Source organism: Zea mays, chromosome 3, assembly GCF_902167145.1.
Source record: "Zea mays cultivar B73 chromosome 3, Zm-B73-REFERENCE-NAM-5.0, whole genome shotgun sequence".
NCBI classification, from domain to species: Eukaryota; Viridiplantae; Streptophyta; class Magnoliopsida; order Poales; family Poaceae; genus Zea; species Zea mays.
Window position 1 is genome coordinate 132,252,836 of NC_050098.1, and position 18,888 is coordinate 132,271,723.

Sequence of the window (18,888 nt, forward strand, 5' to 3'; positions counted from 1 at the left end):
AATTAAGCAAAAAATGCAGTTTCTTAAATCTGTACAGAAAGTGGATAGATTCAGTCACTGAATTTGTAAAAAGCATAACTCGTAAACGGTCAGACTTATGGCTGTCAAATTTTAACATAAGTAATATAATAAAGTTATCTACAACTTTTCTATAAAGCTTTTCTACAGAAAACATGATTTAGTTCATTAAACCTACAGCACGACGAAAACAGTGCGTGCAGCCCAAAACAACTAATAAAATTCAGCTCCTAATTACTTCAAGAATTGTCGCGTTCTAGAGACTTGAATTATTCTAACACTTTACCATTTGTTAGAGTTAAAACAATCAAATTAGGACCAATAAGTAGACTTACTAATTTTATACAAGTTATTTCGCGCGTTAGAATTACCATACACAATCAACAAACACATTCACCACAATAATCAAACCCTGTATAAATGTGTATATCGATTGCGCCATTCACACACTAATTTGTATTTTTACTTAGACATCACATGAACACCACTAATTTTACCCGCGACCATAACCATGCGCATTTGGACTACAACAAGCAATTTATCTCGATGACGTGCTTAACCAAACCATCTGACAGGTCGACTAACTGGAGCAACGACATAGCCCGCTAAATAACATACATGTCAGTTTGCCTGTCACTACATACATTACAACATTTTTATAAATATACATATTCACACGTATATTCGCAGATTGACTAATTTATGCGAACCGTAAACCACTAATCTACAATTCGCCAACACCATGCATTTACTTCCCCAAATTATGAACGCATACATGTTTATCATACGAGCCGAGCATTTCAATAATTATCCTAAAACAGCTAACTCCATTGCACACTTGTATCACAAACCTACTTGACTTACTTGAAGCGTCTACTCGAAATCGTGAGCATAATAACATTATATGCGAAGCATAATTTAACGAACGCATAATATGCATCGTCACGACTCGACTTATAAATATAGAGAAGACGACGACTACTTTGGCATGTCACCACCTCTCTATATAAGTCAAAACAATTTCTACTATCGACTAAGAGTTCTAAGTATTAAACACATTATTATTTTCCACGTGCAAATAAACCTCAGCTTAACATCAGTGACACCGATGGATTTTTACTAAACTCATCAGGCGCATAACCTCGTCTCGCATACAACCATATGATGGCGTGCACTCGAGATACTTTGATCATCGTAGCGTAACCACTAATATATGAACTCCGACACTCATGTCTTAACAATACATCCTCCACGCAAACTAGCATTTTCTAAACTACTCGTCACATCAATAAATATACTCCCTATATAATCATGAATCCCATCACATTGCATAAAACAATTATACTTTTCACATAAACACATATCGATACATTTCTCAAAACATAATCCGCATTTTGTTACTTAGTTTTTCGCATCAAAGAACGCATCGCATATTTTTCCTACCAAGATATAAAAATATCCGAGTTCTTTTCTACTTCATTTTCTTCTCTACACGCGTCCATTCATACAATTATACTTTCACGCCCATATTCACGCCATCGACTGAATTGTAAATAAAACGATATCACAATTTTTCTAAAGCGAACAACCTGGCCGACTCGTGTCGCGCATGCCTCCACGGTTTAGGTGCTTCATCGAATCATGCATCGCGCGAGGCGCAACGACAACATCTAGCTGCGATTAACAACACCAAAGGTTCAAACATTTTTATCAAGCACTTGAGATCCAAAAACAATGGGATACTAGCGAGGGGCTCACCGAGGATTTTGACGACGATGCGCAAGCGCTGCGCAAATCCGGCGAAGCGAGACGCGGAGACGTCGTGCCTGCACGGATCGACGACGCGGCTGCTCTTGACGAACTCTCGCGCAGGTGACACAACATGGGGGCAGCAGCGTGCACTGAGGGGCATTTTGTCGAGCAGATTGAGCGAAGAGGAGAGTGGCTTGGGGCTTGCTGTTGTGGTTAGAATGGTGAGTAGAGCACCACCATGGCTACATATGGGGGAACTGATGCACGAGCTGCTGCTAGGATTCAGGTGGGGAGGACAGCGAGGTAGAACATGTTGGCAACGGTGCGCAGGGCGCGCCATGAGGGGAAAAGCAGGGGCGCACGTGATCTAGGCGAGCTCAGCATCCCAGGCCACAATCTTCTTGCGGAGGAGGAGCTCGCTGGGTGTCGGCGCCCAGTCGGGCTAAGGTGAGGCGAGCCGATGTGGGGCTAGGCGAGGGAGGAACACATGGTCTAGACACTGCAGGAGCCATGGCTGAACCTACAGTTGAGCTCGCTGGTGCGAACCCAAGGTCCGTGGCGAGGCGTAGCATTGCTCTGTTGACAGATCTCGCCATGGCATCGATGAAGGAGCATATGGCGTGAAATCTAGATGGAGCAAGGTCCGGCGATCTGCTGGTGCGCAGGGAAAAAGACGCAGGGGAAAGCCGGCTGGAGGCCGACGCGGAGAGCGCGGGCCGAGCACCATGGGCAGTTGAGGGAGCTCGGGCGTCGGTTGGGGAGAGGAGACGAGGCTGCATGCTAGTGGAAGAAGTGGCTGGAGCAGGGAGGAGGATGGCGTTCAAGGAGCTAGGTGCCATGGAGAGAGGGAAGAGATCCCTGCTGCTGGCGCCCATGGGAGGAGGGGTTGTGCATCCCTGGAGGCCAAGCACCAAGGAGGGAGGAGCCCGGTGTGCTGGTGAAGATTCGTAGGGGCTTGCCTGTCGCCATGCCGCGCGGAGAAGATGTCGCTGGGGGAAGGCGCCGGCTTGGGGAGATCACGAGAAGGGCGCTGGGAAGGCAGAGGCCGACGACCTAGGGGAGAGCAGGGGCGAGAGGGCGCCAGGGAGCTGGCCATGGGAGAAGAAACTCCTGCGCGTTGGGGGAGAAGGGCTCTGCGCTTGGGAGCTTCTGCAGAAAGCTGGGCGTCGAGTGGAGGAATGGAGCAGAGAATGGAGATGGCGCCCTGGCTCCTTTTATTAACAGGCGACGACCGCATGCGACATTGGCGCCTTGGCCGGCTGCTGTTGGTTGGCTAGTGCCAGGCAGTGGCTAAGAGCCTGGTGTCCAACGACTGCTGAGGAGGGAGGTGGCCATCCATTGGCTGAGGGCGCGACATCCTGCGAGTGGCCGAGGCTACAGTGCGCACGAATTTCATTTGAACAGCTCGCAGCCACGATGAACAGAAAAAAGGTTGTTGCTTAAATTCAAAAACTATGTTGATGAACAAAATTTCTAGTGTCGTATTTAGAAAATAATTTGACGCACATTTTAACTAGGTTTTTGAATTAGAAACCTGTAGCTCAGATTAGTTCGCGTAAGTTAAAAAAGGTATTGATGCTTGTCGCTTTTTACTCAGATCAGGTACATGTATTAACACATCGAGTAGGATATGATTTAAATAGAGGCAAACACGTTAAAGATCCCACTTGGGAATACGGGTTCAGATAAAATTTATTTCGAAGCTGACACATTAGAAATCCCGCTTAAGAATACGAACCCGGATAAAATATTTGGACATGGATGGCTAGTTGAGAAATCGGGGTTGGACATAGACCGAAGGTCGAGAAATTTGATTCGGACACAGCTCGACTAGCAACTGTCGAGCATTCGATTAAATGAGCTTTGAACGAGATTTATAAATCAAGAATGATTTTCGAGTTTGCATTTGCGCCAAGAAATAAAAGTTTTAACATGCTCCAAAATTGGTTGTTTCTCGCGATCGAATAAAATCAGAAATCGGTGAAACCTTCTCAAGTAACTTGATAAATGGAGATAAACGCGATCGAGAAAAAGAAATTTCCACTGAGCATCCGGGATTAGGATAAATCTCCTGACATAACGCGAAATAGACACCTGGGTGTCACACGAACTACACCTCAGTTCCTCTAATTATGTGGTATGTGGACATGAAAACAGAATACTAGTCAATCCTTAGGTTGATCATGGTATACGGGTTGATGAATTATAAAGTAAATGGAACATAATAGGCTAGAGGACACTTGCCTTCAAAAAACAGATGCTCACAATCTTCAGCCTCGTAGATCTCGAAGAGTTTGGTCTCTTGGTCGCCGAAGCTTGACAGTCGATTCGTCGAAGCTCGAAAATGGATCGCAGTCTATTCGCGACGCACAACGAATACAAGCAGGCGCAAGGAAACATATACTTGCATAAAAACATTACACCATACGAGATAAAGTATTATAAAAGCGAGCAATATAAAATAGAGAGCGCTTCTACGGTTATGCGAGGAAAAGAACCGCGATAGTCGAAGCTACGGTCGAGGGGATAGCGTGTTTACACTAAGCAAGTATTAATTAGAATATTTAATCCGACATTTCTCAAATATAAATAATATCTACTACTTAGTTTATGGATAACTTACTATTTTAATTGTGGATGATTAAATAAATAACTAATTAACTCACATGAGTAATTATAACGAATGGTTTAATCTCGTATGCGGACAACGCGCGATACGCGTGAACGGCGTGCGACACACACGAACGGCGCGCGACAACGCATGCGAATAACACGTGCGACACTCGTGAACGACACGCGACGACACGCGCGAAACAACACCGCGGCACGCGCACGGTACGCGCGAAACAACATGCGAAACTAATAAATAAATGACAACATGATTACACTAAACAATTATTAGTAAGTAATATTTCAGTTAAGATTAATTATGTTGGTGACTAATTATAAATGCACAAATCGAATTCCTAAATTAGATTTTAAAATTGAATTGTCGTTCCAGTAGTCTTTGGTTAAACAAACGTTTAAATAAATTAAATGAAATGTGCAACAGTGGGGATAAATTTTTCTAAATTAAGATAATTTTAGTACGAATCTAACGCAACTTGAATGGATCGAATCGAGTTTAAAACGCAAAAGTTATGACTGTTTTAAACTGTACTGTAATTCGTGCGTACTAAATTACGAGACTGTCATCTTCTTCCTTCCATCCATGGAAGGAAGAGGAGGGGAAGAGGAGGGGGCTGCGCAGGGGAGGATGAGGTCGGGCCGGCCGTGCGCGGGCGCGGACGCACAGGGCGCGCGGGACGCGGGAGCGTGGTCGCCGCCGCCGGGGAGTGGGAAAGGGGCGTCGCCGCTGGAGAAGGTGAGAGGAGAGTGAGGGAGGCCCAGTACGGACGGGAAAACGAAGAAACCCTAGGTGCAACAATAGAGGTTTCTCACCGGGAAGAAGACCCTCGCTGGAGCCGAGGAGAAATCCGTCGATTGCCGAAGATTCGGGGGGTCTGATCGACGAACTGGACACACCCCGACGAAGTCCTCGGCGAGACGAACTTAGCGGTACCTTTAGATTCCACAGACGATGCACGAATTGGGAGTAATTGCTCGCCGGAGTTGGAACCGCTTCGAACTTCGGTGAGCAATACCGGGAGCTAGGGATCGAATTTGAAGGAACTGTTTCACGTTCTGGAACGGTCTCGACGAGGAGAAGCCGGACATGTATATATATATATATATATATCTAGGGTTCCAACGAGGTGAAAATTCGGTTAAAATTCGGATTTTACCATTTTTAAAATTTGAAAAAACCTACAAATCCATATTTTGTGCTCAAAATATTATAGATGCTTTCAAAAAAATCTAGAAAAAAATCCGATAAATGTTTTGGCACCTAATGAACTCAAAAAAAATAATTAGAGTTTCTAAAAACATTTTTAAGTTCCTCAAAAAATAGATTTTGGTTTCCGGAAAATAGAAAAATATTTCAAAAAATATGACAATTTACCGAGCACTTTTATAAGATATGTTAACATGTTTCAAACACATTTTGCACTTAGAAACACCATGCAACGGCATGAATGCAACAACCAATGTGCCTCTAGGGCTCATTCCACTAGGTTTACACCAATATAAAACAAAATAATATTCTCCATTTTTAGGAAAAAGAAAAGGAAAGCAAAGAAATGAGAGAGTAACACCTAAATTTGGTGGATATTAGGAAAGAAAATTTTATACCCCCAAATTCAGGGTGTTACAATGGCCTTCTTTGTTTTTCTTTTCATGTTGGCACATTTGCTGCACGAACATGGGACTAGACTAGCTCCTTTAGTAGCTTCGCCAAATGCTAGTTCCATGAAAGCATTGGCCTTTCTAATCCATTCAGGGGTCACATCATTCCTTCCTATACGGCCCGTGTACATCTACTCATGGTCCTCCATCCTCTAACATATATAACTGGGTATAGTTTAATATAAACATGTAATGCATGTACACTACGTTCCTACCTTCTAATAGGTGAGGATAGGTCCTAATCCCACTCGCGGTTGCGTAGATGGGGTTAGTTTCCATGCTCTACTCCGACCCGAGACAGAGTTTCGGTAGCACCTCCCCGCTGTTCTCATGAACATGTCCTGGCAGGGAGAGTGTACTGTCCGGAGAACAAAAGGGATGTGACGTCAAAACTCTGTATCGAACAAGAGTAGAGCATAGAAACTAACAACATCTACGCAACCGCGGGTTGTCCAAAAAATGTGGACAATTCAAAACAGATACATTTGTAGATATGCAAGGATATGCATATCTACACTATATCTCTTTCGGACAGGAGACGTCTGTCGGGGGTGGTAATTAGGGGTACCCGAATTATTCCCCCGACGGGCGCACTCAGGAGAAGTAAAGACATAACCCCGAGGGGAAGCAGCCAAGATACCTCCTAAACCGAGGCCCCTCCCCAAGAGTCTATCACCTCGGGCAGAACTCCGCCTCGCCCGAGGTCACCACCGCTCCATTCGTCTTGCCCGAGCTAATCCCCGGCAAATAAGACAAAAGCACCCAAAAACAAGAGGGGAACACTCGCATTTAATGCGCATACCTACCCCACGCCACGGGATTACGCTCGAAAGCGCACGAAAGCAGGAGCACAGTGGCTAACAAGACAACAATAACATCCGAGTGCAACAGCATGATTACGCCCCTGCTACAATACGTGCACGCCGCCTGCCATCCTCCAATGGGACATCTAATATGACGGGTGAAGCAGACCGGCCCTCAGGCGCAAATATCCGCCACGCTCAACGTCGAGTCTGGCCCTCAAACCCAATCTCCGTCTCACCCGAGGCTAAGTTCGGACTCGAGTGATTTCTCCGCCTCGCCCGAGCTCGGCCTCGTCTACTTGCCCCACCGTGAATCCCACGGGCGGCCACTCCGCGGACTGTGGCACACATCAATGGATGGCTCAACCAACACCTCAAGAAGACTTCCACCTCACCCGAGCAGGGCTCTGACCTCGATAAACACAGCAAGGAATCACGACGTCATCCCACGCAAGGGCACTAACACACCCCATAAGCAGGCCTTTTGCCCATTCCCCGGCGCTGTTACAACAACTACGGTATGAGAAATCCCTCCCCTGGCTCGGCCATCCCTTGTTCGACGAGGTAAGGGTGGCAGGGATGTACAATTGCACCCAGTCCAAGCATAGCTGAAGCGTGCAGCCGCCGGCCCGGACAGCGTGGCGTACCCTCCTCACCTTGCTAGGGAGAGAGAAGGGCTCCGCCCGGAAGAGATGGAGCCATTGGTCCCTATGGAGCTCAATGCCCAAAAATCCCATGCAGACGACGGTGAAGATGGCCTCCTGAGTGATGGAGTTGGGGTTGAAGTTGTGCAGCTCCACCCCCATAGTAGTGCGGCAGAGCCCGCATGAAGCGGCTCAGCAGACCTCCAACCCCCCGCTCATGGAATGAGGTGAAGCTCACCACGTAGCCCGCGGGCATATCCGACATCTCCTCATCACCCGATGCAAACCACTCGGGCTACGAGCCGGGGGAGAGGGGGCGGAGCAGACTAGCTTCAACCATCGCCTCCAAATCCTCGTCGGTGACGGAGAAGATGGGCCATGGGTCGTGAGGAGGAAGAACGCTGATCTTCTCGGCCATCGGGATGGAGAAAGAAGTCGAGGAGAAGACGAAAGACTCTTTTTGCAGAAGGTGAGAACAACGTGTGAAAGCAAGAAGGTTGAAGAGGCAAAGGTAATGGTCTGAGGCATCCGCCTCGGTCGACTTTATAGGAACATGCAAAGCCACTGAGGTGCGAATCGTAAAGGTCGAACGATGGTTGTTTCGAATCCCATGCGCACGCGTGCAAACGGTCGGCTAACCGATAGGATGTCTCGTCGCATTAAATGGGTGTGCCCCTTCTGAGAAAAAACACGCTAAATGTCGTTTTGCATTTCTTCTCAAAAGGTATGCCCTATGCCTCTCCGACCTTTATCCTCTCAGCAGTTAACCGGAAGAAGGCGTCTTCTGCCCTAGGCAACTCACCTCGTAAAGGAAAAAAGGTGAGGAAAAATACTAATCAGAGGTTCGAAGGTCCGGCCCTCGACAGGGCTCGAAAAAACCACCTCAGGACACCCTCGGCAGCACTCTTACTCTGCACCATGCCAGAGCCTTCCACCACTGAGGGACGCTGCATCCATGGCAAACTTCGGGGGCTTCTGGAATGCACCGCAATTCAGCAGCCTAAGAGCTCTGCCTCTCGGCTCCGAGAGCCCACCTCAAGTCATCAGGTGGGGCCCTCTCGCTTCGAGAGGGAAGCCTCGGTGCACCCTACGCCTACCAGAGAGAGGGCGCCCACGGTGCGTGATCATCTCCGAGACAACCGCCAACCCCAAACGGTTCATGACCATCTCGACGGACACGTTCAACACCATGAGACGTACGGCTACCACCCTCGGTGATCTAGAACCTGAGGACTACTCCGAGCCGAGCCACAAGGTTTACAACGTTCTTCCTAGTCTATGGGGCAGAGGCTGTGTTACCGACTAACCTAGAGTACGGTTCCCCGAGGCTACAAGCATACAACGAATGCAACAATCAAGTCAGCCGTGATGATTTGCTTGACCAGCTGGAAGAAGCTCGAGACGTAGCATTCCTTCATTCGGCCAAATATCAGCAGTCCCATCAGCGCTACCATGAAAGGCGTGTCCGACCCCGAGAATTCCAAGAAGGCGACCTGGTGCTTTGGTTACGACAAGACAACAGAGAAGACGATGATGGCCTCCGTCGATGACGCGGGGCACGCGGGAGCCACCTCGGCCGTGGTGATGTCGGGCTCGACCGATGCCCCAGGAGCAGGCACAGACACCTCAGTGCCCTCCTAAGGTGTCTCCTGGGCATAATGGGGGCGGGACGAGGCCCCCGCGGACATCCCGGCGCCGTGCTTCACCGCCTTGGTGGCAGTAAAGGTCGGCGTGTGAGCTCGGTATTTGGAGCTAAGGACAAGATGACAGTCAGAGAAAAAACCATACACACAAGACATTTTCATATTTCAACAACTTACCTGGAGACTGGCATGGCGGAAGGCATGAGCCTCTGGCTCCCTGATCCTTGCCGCCTCACCATAGACGTAGGTGATGGGACTGTGGACCTCTCTTCTACAGGCCCCAGGGCAGGGGCAGGGGTCGGAGGCGGAACAATGATCGAGGCCAATACGGCCCCTCCTGTGACAGAACCTCCCAAGTTATTGGCCCCACATGCACCTGCCCTTGTCTCAAAGACCTCAGACGGCTATGCATGTGCACCAAATAACTTAACAGGATCTGTCCGAGTGCCCCAAGGACCTCAGATAAACCACTTACAACCTGGACCGCAGGATTAAGTAAACACAAATCACACACCAACAAGTTGCAACTGAAATCTTATTACCAAATTTTACAAGTTACAACAAATTTACATTATATTTATCGGAGTGGTTACAAAAGTGGTTCAAAGTGATAACTTTGAAATGTTATAAATTAGTTATAAGTTTGAAATATATGCTAGCTCAGGGACAATCCTCAATAAGAAGTTTAGAAGAAGTACTTAGACTTATAAGAAGGCCGTGCCCACCGGCGCTTAACACCAATCACAATCAAGTGACTTGTAATCTACAGCAACAATGGGAATAAAACCCTAAGTACGCAAGTACTCAGCAAGACTTACACGACTAAAGAAAAGACTCTCAAGGGTATGCAGTCTTCATGCCCGAGAAGTAACGGCGATCCGAATCGATTAATACTCAGCTGAGGATCTCCAATCACACGACATATGTAGCATTTCACCCTTGCATATGTCAACTCGCCACCGGGGTTCTTAAGACCAGACCGGGTTCACACCAACCGAGAGCACATATACACCACCATCCAGCCTCTTGCCACAGAGGGTACACGCTACTCTCGCCATCTCTCCACTCCCATTGCTTGTTGGCCTTTCTGGTATTAGTTTGCCCGAGGCAAAGCTTACCCATGACGAGGCATGTGACCAGTTAAAGGGTCCTCGGTCATTAGGCCCACATTGACACGGTCCTTAATCGACTCAAACAAAGACATTACACCGAGACTCCCTTCTCATGCAAGTCAACCGCCCGGTCTCAGCTTTATTATTTAAACCCAAAGTTTGGTACCTGGCTGTCGGCGTTTCGAGACCGGGGGGTCCCTAAGCCGACGAGTGAATGTGCCGCGTGCCCCAGCCTAGATGGGTCGAGCGCGTGGGCGAGCGCGAAGGTGGGAAGCGAGGTGGCCGGAGACGGGCGTGAGAGAGGTGGAAATCCCGCGGCCTTCGTGTTCGTCCCGCGCCCAGGTCGGGTGCGCTTGCAGTAGGGGGTTACAAGCGTCCACGCGGGTGAGGAAAGAGAGCGGCCCCAAGAGAGCGCCTGTCTCGTCCTCGTCCCCGCGCGGCCAACCTTCTCTAAGAAGGCCCTGGTCCTTCCTTTTATAGGCGTAAGGAGAGGATCCAGGTGTACAATGGGGGTGTAGCAGAGTGCTACGTGTCTAGCGGGGGAGAGCTAGCGCCCTAAGTACATGCCAATGTGGCAGGCGGAGTGATCTTGGCACCCAGCTGGTGTGATGTCGTGGCTGTCGGAGGAGCAACGGAGCCTGGTGGAGGGACAACTGTCGGAGCGGTTGGGTCCTTGCTGACGTCCTCCTGCTTCCGTAAGAGAGCTGAGAGTCGCCGTCGTCACAGGTCTTGCGGGGCGCCATCATTGCCTATTTGGCGGAGCTAGCCAGATGGGACACCGGTCTTGTTCTCTGCGGCCCGAGTCGGCTCGGGGTAGGGTGATGATGGCGCTTCCTGTTGACGTGGCTGGCCTGCGCCCTAGGTCGGGCGACGTGGAGGCTCCTCCGAAGCCGAGGTCGAGTCTGTCTTCCATGGCCGAGGCCGAGCCCGAGCCCCTGGGTCGGGCGAGGCGGAGGTCGTTCGGCAGAGGCCAGGGCGGAGTCCGAGCCCTAGGGTCGGGTGGAGCGGAGTTCGCCGTCTTCCTGGGCTTAGCCCGAGTCCGAGCCCTGAGTCGGGCGGAGCGGAGTTCGCCGTCTTCCGGGGCTTAGCCCGAGTCCGAGCCCTAGGTCGGGTGGAGCGGAGTTCGCCGTCTTCCGGGGCTTAGCCCGAGTCCGAGCCCTGGGTCGGGCGGAGCGGAGTTCGCCGTCTTCCGGGGCCTAGCCCGAGTCCGAGCCCTGGGTCGGGCGGAGCGGAGTTCGCCATCTTCCGGGGCTTAGCCCGAGTCCGAGCCCTGGGTCGGGCGGAGCGGAGTTTCCTATGGCGCCTTTGGTAGGGCCTGACTGCCTGTCAGTCTCACTCTGTCAAGTGGCACTGCAGTCGGAGTGGCGCAGGCGGCGCTGTCCTTCTGTCAGACCGGTCAGTGGAGCGGCGAAGTGACGGCGGTCACTTCGGCTCTGCCGGGGGGCGCGCGTCAGGATAAAGGTGTCAGGCCACCTTTGTGTTAAATGCTCTTGTGACTCGGTCGGTCGGCGCGGCTATTTAGTCAGGGTTGCTTCTTAGCGAAGGCAAGGCCTCGGGCGAGCCGCAGACGTGTCCGCCGTTGGAGGGGGGCCTCGGGCGAGACGGAAATCCCTCGGGGTCGGCTGCCCTTGTCCGAGGCTAGGCTCGGGCGAGGCGTGATCGAGTCGCTCGTATGGACTGATCCTTGACTTAATCGCACCCATCAGGCCTCTGCAGCTTTATGCTGATGGGGGTTACCAGCTGAGAATTAGGCGTCTTGAGGGTACCCCTAATTATGGTCCCCGACAGTAGCCCCCGAGCCTCGAAGGGAGTGTTAGCACTCGCTTGGAGGCTTTCGTCGCACTTTTTTGCAAGGGGACCAGCCTTTCTCGGTTGCATTTTGTTCTAGTGGGTGCGCGCGAGCGCACCCGCCGGGTGTAGCCCCCGAGGCCTCGGAGGAGTGGTTTCACTCCTCCGAGGTCTTAATGCCTTGCGTAATGCTTCGGCTGGTCTGGTTGTTCCCTCATGCGAACTGGTCGTAGTCCGGGTGCACGGTCGGGGCCCAAGTTCTCGGGCTGGTATGTTGACACTGTCAACGGTTCGGCCAGAGCCGGGTTTGCGAGAGCAGCCCCCGAGCCTCCGCACAGGGCGAGAGGACGATCAGGGACAGACTCGGCTTTTTTACATACGCCCCTACGTCGCCTTTCCGCAAGGAGGAGGGGGGGAGTGCGCCATGTTACCCTCGATGGGCACCGAACATGGTGTCTCCGGTGAGCTGCAAGCGGGTAATCCGAGTAGACATCCGTGCCCCGTTCGTTGGGGGTCGGCTAGGGGCCCAGAGGCACGCCCAAAAGTACCTGCGGGTGATCTGCCGGACCCGGTCCCCTGGCGTCGGGGTCCGAGGGCTCGATGCCTCCCTCCGATGGGATTCCGTTACAAGATCGCTCCCGCTGGTCTCGGAAATGTCCTAGGGTACCTCGGGAGCGCAGCCCGAGCCTTGGTTATGTATCGAACGTACCCCTGGTCATCCCTCGCTCAGCGTCTGAGGCGACTGTGAACCCTTCGGGGGCCAGCCTTCGAACCCCTGATCAGTAATGGGCGCGGAGCCCGAGTAGCCTGAGGCGACCGTGGAGCCCTTCGGGGGGCCGGCCTTCGAACCTCTGACCAGTAGTGGGTGTAGGGCCCACGCGATCTGAGGCGGCTGTTGAACCCCTCGGGGGGCCAGCCTTCGAACCTCTAATCAGTAGGAGGGGCTCAGAGCCCGGTTCCTTCACAGGGAAGGATCCTTTTCGGGGTATCCCCCTTTCCCGGTCCCTGTTGCAAGAGATAGAGAAAGAGGAAAAAGGAAAAGGATACGAAATCGAACGATGTGGCGTACCTTTTTTGGCGCGGTTATTACGGCGAAGGCGAAGCATCGCCCGCTTCTCCTGCCAGAAGCGCCGCATGTCCTGCCGCGGAGTTAATGCGACGGGGCGAGTGGTTGGCGGGGCGGCCGTTGCGCGTGCGCGAGCCGTTCGAGGGACGGATCACGGGCGCGTCGTCTTCACGCCGTGAGAGGAGGCTCTCTTGCTGCCCCTGGATGGGACGTGAGCCTGGCCGACGACGTGACCGCTGCTCTCGCCCGCCTGCCACCGTCATTACTGTCGGCCCACTTTCGGCTGCATTGACCGTCGCGCCAGGCTGGCGCCGCTGGGTCGTGCGCTGGGCCGCCTCGAGTCGCGGTATTGGTTCCGCAACCGAAGAGGCGCGGTGGTGGCGCAAGTGGCGGTGCAGTTGCTTGCATGCAGCATCCGGCGCGCTGGTTGCGTGACGCGTGGGCCTGGACCTCCATGCTGGCGCGTTGGGAGTCGGGGAAGCGCGTCCACCTGGCGCGGTTGCATGCCGCCTGCATGGCTGCCCGCCCCTTCTGCCCGTTGGTCTAGGCAGAAGTGGGGGGTCTCTTGTAACCGCTGGGCGGTTGTGTGCACCACGCGCGGCGGTTTGGCTTCATCTGCTCTGAGCAGGTTTGCATGACATGCGGGACCCAGCCCCCGCGCCGCAGGAGAGGGCCTTGGAGCGTGTTGGAGAAGACTCAGCCCGTGACGTTTGGGGGCGCACGTAGGGAGAGTTGCCTTTAAAAGGAGGGCGACCCCTTTCGGAAGGCGACCATGTCTTCTCCCCACCTTATGCATCGCGTCTTTTCACCTTCCAAGCCCCCGGATGGGGGGAACCCGCCGTCTTTTCGCCTCATCGTTGGAGGAACGCAACTCCGCGGGAGTTGGTACCTTTCAGCCATCGTTCGGCTTCAAGGATTTTCATCACACAGCCCGGTTGCTCCCCTCCGCTGGTGGTCACCCAAGACGGTGACCTCCAGCTCCTGGATGGGGAGAGGCAAGCCGGGCTGTGATCCCGCCCTCAGCATCGGGGGTGTTCGCCATCCTCGCTGGGGCGGGGAGCGAGGTGAGCCAGGGCTCTACCTCCTGCGCGGGTCGGCGGACCACCTCTTCTTCCAGCTTCTGGTGGTGGCAATCGTCCTCCCGCGCTGCGACGGAGACGTCCTCCAGCCATGCCGGGGAAGGCGTACTGTTGCTGCCCAGCTAGGATGCAACATTCCGCCCTCTCCCTCGCATTCGCGGCGAGGATGGCAGCGAGGGTCTGCCGGTGCGCTTGGGAGCGACCCGCTCTTTGGCTCTAATAGCTGGTTCGCGTCCCTTGAGCGGGACCGCGAACGAGAGCCCTCCGGTGGCCGCATCCACCCGGGACCATGGCTGCTGCTGCAGAGGTCGCTGGCGAGCCTCCCGATGTTCGTCGCCCCACAGGCTCGAGGTTGCTCATACCCGCGGGGACGGAACTAGAGTTCTGTTTGTAAGGGCACTTTGAATGCCAGTGTTTTTGTTCATTGTGGCTGTCGAGGCCTGAACATGTATGTAATTTTGGCACGGAGCCGTGTTTTTTCCTCATTTTCGAGCACTAAGACTCGCCTGTTGATTATCTGAACCGCTTCACCAAGCATGAGTCGCCCCGTGTCAAGGTGACGAGTGAGGTATCTATATCCCGGAGGCATAGGAATTCCTCGGCTCGATCGGCCTTGTTGTCTGAGGCTCCTCTAGCTTAGTTAAAGAGACCCCTTGGCCGCTCTTCGACGAGCCGAGGCCAGGGGTAGCGATATCAGCACGAACAGAGGCGGAGTTGGCTTGAAAATGAAAACCTGGTTGGCCGGAGCCTAACCGGGTTGTCCGTCAGCGGGGCCGATGCCGGAGTTGATCAGCCGAGGCCTCGGATCGGGCTAGCGCCCTTGGAAGATGGTTGGCCGAGGCCCCAGGGGTAACCGGCCGAGCCGCCTACTTGGGCCGGATTCTCGGAGAAGTCCCTGGACCGCGTCACCGTCCGAGGCTGGGTCGGACCTTGCTGAAGGTGTCGTCGATGCCGAGGGTGCTACAGCCCCCTTCCAGCGTGAAGACCCGGGCCTGCAGGATCAGATTGTCTTGTAGCGTGTGCCTTCTGCGGCCGCTGAGGCCAGAACACACACCCTCGCTGCGTTGTAAAGTTGTGTCTCTTTTCCTCTTATTTCGAGTATCTGGACTTTTTTGTCGGTAACAGGGATGTTTGTGCGAGCGAGAGTTGCTTCTCGCGGAAGGTGATGAGTGAGGTATCCGTATCCCGGAGGCGTGGGAGTCCCTCGTCTCGGTCGGCCTTGCCGCTTACGCGTACTTTCACCCGTCCATGAGGCCCTGTCACCGACTCAGTCGAGAAGGCTCGAAGGATCGCTTCGGCAGAAAAGCTTCCGAACGTAAAGACTTGTTCGGTCCGCGGAATCACTTTATCCGAACGCGAGTTACTTATCGCAGAAGGTGATGAGTGAGGTATCCGTATCCCGGAGGCGTAGGAGTCCCTCGGCTCGGTCAGCCTTGGCTGCTTACGTGTACTCCGTCGTTTTCAGGATCCGCTTTTCGAAGTAGTCAAAAAGCACGAAAGATATTCTGCTAAAAGAGATCTTTTTTTGAGGAAAATTTCGACGCAGAGGGGGTCCCCCCCTTTTAGCCCCCGAGGGAGGGTCGGGCTTTGCCGAGGCGAGGCCGACCCTTCCTTGATGACTAAACTTTGCGTGGGTGCGAGGTATATGAACGACTTGAAAACATCTTAAGGGTAAAAGCGACGTAGCTGTTGGATGTTCCAAGCGTTGCCGTAGACCTCGCCTTGACTGCTGGCCAGCTTGTACGTTCCGGGCTTCAGAACTTTGGCGATGACGAATGGCCCCTCCCAGGGGGGCGTGAGCTTGTGCCTCCCTCGGGCGTCTTGCCGCAGCCGAAGCACCAGGTCGCCCACCTGGAGGTCTCGGGGCCGTACCCCTCGGGCGTGGTAGCGTCACAGGGAGTGCTGGTACCGTGCCGAGTGTAGTAAGGCCTTGTCCCGAGCCTCTTCCAGCTGGTCCAGCGAGTCTTCTCGACTAACTTGGTTGCTTTGATCGCTGTAGGCTCTCGTCCTCGGGGAGCCATATTCCAGGTCAGTGGGCAAGACGGCCTCGGCCCCGTAGACCAGGAAGAACGGCGTGAAACCCGTGGCTCGGCTCGGTGTTGTCCTCAGGCTCCAGACCACCGAGGGGAGTTCCTTCATCCATCGCTTGCCGAACTTGTTGAGGTCGTTGTAAATCCGAGGCTTGAGCCCTTGTAGAATCATGCCGTTGGCACGTTCTACTTGCCCATTCGACATGGGATGAGCCACGGCGGCCCAGTCCACCCAGATGTGGTGATCCTCGCAAAAATCCAAGAATTTTCTGCCGGTGAACTGGGTGCCGTTGTCGGTAATGATGGAGTTTGGGACCCCGAAGCGATGGATGATGTTGGTGAAGAACGCCACCGCCTGCTCGGACCTGATGCTGTTCAGAGGTCGGACCTCGATCCACTTGGAGAATTTGTCGACGGCGACCAGCAGGTGCGTGTAGCCCCCGGGCGCCTTCTGCAAGGGACCGACGAGGTCCAGACCCCATACAGCAAAGGGCCAGGTGATGGGTATCGTCTGCAGAGCCTGAGCGGGCAGGTGGGTCTGCTTCGCATAGAATTGGCACCCTTCGCAGGTGCGGACAATTCTAGTGGCGTCAGCCACCGCCGTTGGCCAGTAGAAGCCTTGCCGGAAAGCATTCCCGACAAGGGCTCGAGGCGCTGCATGATGGCCGTAAGCCCCCGAGTGTATTTCTCGCAGGAGTTCCTGACCTTCGGCGATGGAGATGCATCGCTGGAGGATGCCCGAGGGGCTGCGGTGGTAGAGCTCCTTCTCATCGCCCAGCAAGACGAACGACTTGGCGCGTCGCGCTACCCGCCGAGCCTCGGCTTGGTCGAGGGGTAGCTCTCCTTGGCGGAGATATTGCAGGTACGGGGTCTGCCAATTTTGATCAGGCGTGGTCCCGCTCTGCTCCTCCTCGACGTGCAACGTCTCGCCCTCGGGGGCCGAGGGTACCTCGGGCTGAACCGAGGGCGCCTCGGGCCGAACTGAGGGTGCCTCGGGCTGAGCCGAGGGTACCTCGGGCCGGACCGAGGGTGCCTCGGGCTCGGGCGCATCGTCGATCTTGACGGAGGGTTGATGCAGATCCTGGGAGAAGACGTCCGGGGGAACCGTCGTTCGCCCCGAGGCTATTTTTGCCAGCTCGTCCGCAGTCTCGTTGTAGCGCCGAGCGATGTGGTTAAGCTCGAGCCCGTAGAACTTGTCTTCCAGGCGCCGAACCTCGTCGCAGTAGGCCTCCATCTTCGGGTCGCGGCAGTGGGAGTTCTTCATGACTTGGTCGATGACGAGCTGCGAGTCACCACGGGCGTCGAGGCGTCTGACCCCTAGCTCGATGGCGATCCGCAACCCGTTGACCAGAGCCTCGTACTCAGCCACATTTTTGGACGCCGGGAAATGGAGGCGTAGCACGTAGCGTAGGTGTTTCCCGAGGGGCGAGATGAAGAGCAGGCCCGCGCCGGCTCCCGTCTTCATCAGCGACCCGTCGAAAAACATGGTCCAGAGCTCCGGTTGGATCGGAGCCATCGGCAGCTGGGTGTCGACCCATTCGGCTACGAAGTCCGCCAATACCTGGGACTTGATGGCCTTCCGAGGGGCGAACGAGATTGTCTCGCCCATGATTTCCACCGCCCACTTTGCGATCCTGCCCGAGGCCTCTCGGCACTGGATGATCTCCCCCAGGGGGAAGGATGACACCACAGTTACCGGATGAGACTCGAAGTAGTGTCGCAACTTTCGCCGTGTCAGAACCACCGCATACAGCAGCTTCTGAACTTGTGGGTAGCGGATCTTGGTTTCAGACAGTACCTCGCTGACGAAGTAAACTGCCCTCTGAACGGGCAATGCATGCCCCTCTTCTTGCCTCTCGACCACAATCGCGGCGCTAACCACCTGAGTGGTCGCAGCGACGTAGACCAAGAGGGCTTCTCCGGCAGCTGGAGGCACCAAGATAGGCGCCTTTGTGAGGAGTGCCTTCAGGTTCCCGAGAGCTTCCTCGGCCTCAGGGGTCCAAGCGAAGCACTCGGTCTTCCTTAAGAGGCGGTACAGAGGCATACCTCTTTCGCCGAGGCGTGAGATGAAACGGCTCAGGGCCGCGAGACATCCCATGACCCTCTGTACGCCTTTTAAGTCCTTGATGGGCCCCATGCTGGTGATGGCTGCGATCTTCTCCGGGTTGGCTTCGATGCCTCGTTTGGAGACGATGAACCCCAAGAGCATGCCTCGGGGCACCCCGAAGACACACTTCTCGGGATTGAGCTTGACGCCTTTCGCCTTGAGACATCGGAATGTCACTTCAAGGTCGGAGAGGAGGTCGGAAGCCTTCCTTGTCTTGACTACGATGTCATCGACGTAGGCCTCGACTGTGCGACCGATGTGTTCGCCGAACACATGGTTCATGCACCGCTGGTACGTCGCGCCCGCATTCCTCAAACCGAACGGCATGGTGACATAGCAGTACATGCCGAAGGGCGTGATGAAAGAAGTCGCGAGCTGGTCGGACTCTTTCATCCGGATTTGGTGATACCCTGAGTAGGCATCGAGGAAGGACAGGGTTTCGCACCCAGCAGTGGAATCCACGATTTGATCGATGCGAGGCAGAGGGTAGGGAACCTTCATACATGCTTTGTTGAGACCAGTGTAGTCTACACACATCCGCCATTTCCCCCCTTTCTTT

General features: G+C 53.8%; 1 long non-coding RNA gene across 1 annotated transcript; it reads right to left on the bottom strand.

The window, feature by feature from the left end:
- Positions 1-1,344: 1,344 nt before the first annotated feature.
- On the bottom strand, positions 1,345-2,972 carry LOC103650565 (uncharacterized). Its single transcript, XR_564238.2, has 2 exons — positions 1,777-2,972; positions 1,345-1,692 (listed from the first exon to the last, which is right to left on the bottom strand). It is a non-coding gene; the product is annotated as an uncharacterized lncRNA (long non-coding RNA).
- Between the last annotated feature and the right edge of the window lie 15,916 nt (positions 2,973-18,888).